A 3,389-nucleotide genomic window follows, 5' to 3' on the forward strand; every position below is an offset into this window, starting at 1 on the left:
AGAGATGATTCAACAAGTGATAGCTGTAGACTTAACTGAGGTCTCTCTCTCATTTCCTCCCCCGCCCTCAGTGTGGGAAAGACCATCTGGGAATGAGCCTTCCTGGCAAAGAGGGACACCTTGCCTGAGCTTTTGATCATCAGTGCTTTCAAGAAGAAAGATTTTTAAAAGAATTTTTATCTGAGGAATGTGAGCCACTTCACATGATCAGAGAGACATTAAATCAAGACAGCAACCACTTTCTGATTCCTTCCTTTTGAGCTACGTATTCATCTGTTGGAACTGCTTGCTATCACCCCAGGTAGCTGTAAATTAATCTAATAATGCCACACCAAACATTATATTCCACGCCGTATAACAACGGATAGCCAAGCTCTCATCAATGCCATTTCTGAAAATCAATGAGAATTCCGGACAGGCACCTTTCTATCAGTCCATCGTGCGTCCCCCCTTTTGACCTTTAAAAACCTGCTTGTGACAGAGGCCAAAGGGAGCTCAGACCCAAGGTTCTTTGGGTGTGAGTCTTCCAGGCAGCTGCCTTCACGTTGGCTCAAGTAAACTCTAAATTATATTTTGTGCTTCAGCATCTTTCTTTTAGGTCAACATGTTCAGCAACAGTAGAATAAATAAGTTGGCCTATGTTCATACAAAGGAATACACACAGAAACAAATAACCACATGAATAATATGAGCAATTCATAGATGTAAGACTGAGTGAAAGAAGTCAAACCTATGCCTCTGCTCCTGAGACCGACTTTGCAAAAATTATAACTAGGACAATTATCACAGTGAAAGAGATCCGACCTAACTGATTCCATCTTGCTTCCAACGTCCAAGCTGTCCTTGTTCATTCCTGGGCACAGGCCAAAATAACTTTGAGAGGAACTTAGTTTATGGTTTAGCTGTGAAACAAAGATGATAACAGCCCTTTCCCAAAACAAACCCCCTTCCTGCCTGGGGACTAGACTGCCTTTGCAGGACTAACAAATTAGCCACGATATTAGAAATGATGGTTTAGGAGTCATGCAGCCTCCAGGTTACGAGATTCTAAACCTCCCCAAATTGTTCCTGGGGATCAAATCACTATTGTAAAACATAAGATCAGTGTGTGAGATATTTTGCAGACCCCGCACTCAGTGCATCAGCTGGCACCACCCAGATGGATAAACCAGCTCATCTGACCTTGTGGCCCCCACCCAGGAACTGACCCAGCTCAAGAAGATGCTTTAGCTCCCTCTGAGTTCATCTCCGACCTGACCAATCAGACTCCCAACTCACTGGCCCCCACCCACCAAATTATCCTTAAAAACTCTGGTCCCAGAATGCTCAGGAAGACTGACTTGAGTAATAATAAAACTGGTCTCCCACACAGCCAGCTCTGGGTAAGTAACTTTCTTTATTGCAATTCCCCTGTCTTAATAAATTGGTTCTGTCTAGGCAGCAGGCAACGTGAACCCATTGGGCAGTTATACTCCCCCAAAACCCACTACACACTTTATGATTCGATTTATATGAAAGTAAAGGACAGGAAAAACTGGTCTGATAGATTTGGAGTCTATGGAGTATTGTCCAAGTTTGGGGTTGTATTCTACAGATTGAAAGTAATCAGTCAAGCACCTCAAATAAAATTGCCCCTCAATTTTTTTTTCCTCCAAATTTGGACCACTTTGTTTCTGTCTTTGCAGAGCATAAAGCGCTAACACGAGGTAAGTGCTAAGGTCTAGAGAAGGCTGTGGAAGAGATGACAAACTCCAGCACCATGCCTGAGTGTCCAGTGTGCTCTGCTGGCAGCATATCTGTACATTGCTGTATTTGAAAACACCCTACAAGATTCATGAAATTGGACCACCGTCTTTATAACAGTGCTAGTGGTAAAACAAGTAAGGATGGCTGGTTTGCAGTCATCTGAGCAGCCTCTCTAGTTTCATAGATATGGTTTCCCTCTGATATTGAACGACTTCCAATTCCAAGTGGAATGCTAATCACAAGGATAACGACGTGAAGAGAACCAGTTTCCTGTGTAATCCTACATGTTTTAGTCTGCGCATTACAAGTCATCGTTTGAAGAACGGTGGACAGGCTCCAGCTGTCTGCCAAAGAGGTCCTCGGCAACACAGGCTAAGAACTGGCTTCTGGGCGGGCGTGATGGCTCAGGCCTGTAATCCCAGCACTTTGGAGGCCGAGGCGGGCGGATCACCTGAGGTCAGGAGTTCGAGATCATCCTGGCCAACATGGTGAAACCCCGTCTCTACTAAAAACACAAAAATTAGCAGGGCTTAGTGGCATGCGCCTGTAATCCCAGCAATGCAGAAGCCTGAGGCAGGAGAATCGCTTCAACTCGGGAGGCGGAGGTTGCAGGGAGTACAGATCATGCGACTGCATTCCAGCCTGGGCGACAGAGCGAGACTCCGGCTCAAAACAAAAACCAAAAAACTACAACAGAAACACCCACTTCTTTGGAAAGATCAGGCGCGGAGAACGGAGGGAAAGGAAGGAGAGGCAGACGTCACTGCCCCCGCAGGCTCTGGCAGCAAGTTGTTCGACTGAGTGGCGGAAGATGGGGCAGAAAAGCAGAGTAGGACGGGAAAGACACTGTTGGTGACATCACGGAGAGAGCGACTTCTATGTAGATGAGGCAGCGCAGGGGCTGCCGCTTCGCCACCGGCTGCTACGCCACGAAGGAGTTTCCTTGCTGTGGGAGCGAGTCCAGGACCGCTGGTCGGACCTGAGAGTCCCAGCTGTGTGTCAGGGCTAGGAGGGCTCGAGGGTGCGCGGGGCAAGTGACCGTGTGTGTAAAGGGTGAGGCGTGTGGGGCTGTGGCAGGGCGGAGGTATGTAAACTCATACTTACCTGGCAGAGAAAATAACCTTCTGAGGGTGGTTTTGCCAGAACGAGGCTATTCCATTACACTCTCCACGTACTGATCCTTGTGTTTTCTCCAAATGTGTGGAATTCGACTGCATAGCTTGTGGTAGTGGGGGACTGCGTTAGTGTTTTCCGCTGAAATCTTGTAGTGCAAAAAGTGAGCAGAGAAAGTACCGTGTTTCTGTCCGCTCCGGCCCTGTCGTGAGCTTGTTTAACACAAGCTAAGCGGCCGCAGGGCCCTTCTCTTCCCTTTCTACGTGGGGCTCCTTTTTGCAGATATTGCTTCATTGTCTCCAGTCTCTTGAGTTCTCACGCTCTGTGAAAACTCGTGTTTCTTAGTAGCCCCCCAGAGTCACCCTTCACACAGCCTCTGCTTCTAACCGCAGCCCCCACGCGAGTTTGTGGGATTTCTGTGCTAGCGGGGAATGTGTTCTCACCTCATAGAGCCAGGTAGAAACTCTAGGCAGTCGGGTGCTGTCTCTGGGATGAAAGCAGGGCCTTTGGTGCTGTTCTTTGTGATGAAG

At 47.7% G+C, this 3,389-nt stretch overlaps 1 non-coding gene across 1 annotated transcript; it reads left to right on the forward strand.

Moving 5' to 3' along the window:
- Positions 1-2,842: 2,842 nt before the first annotated feature.
- LOC116272959 lies at positions 2,843-3,003 on the forward strand. The gene has a single exon (XR_004181479.1). It is a non-coding gene; the product is annotated as a U1 spliceosomal RNA (small nuclear RNA).
- Positions 3,004-3,389: the final 386 nt, after the last annotated feature.

The sequence above is a fragment of the Papio anubis genome, unplaced genomic scaffold, assembly GCF_008728515.1.
Source record: "Papio anubis isolate 15944 unplaced genomic scaffold, Panubis1.0 scaffold2802, whole genome shotgun sequence".
NCBI classification, from domain to species: Eukaryota; Metazoa; Chordata; class Mammalia; order Primates; family Cercopithecidae; genus Papio; species Papio anubis.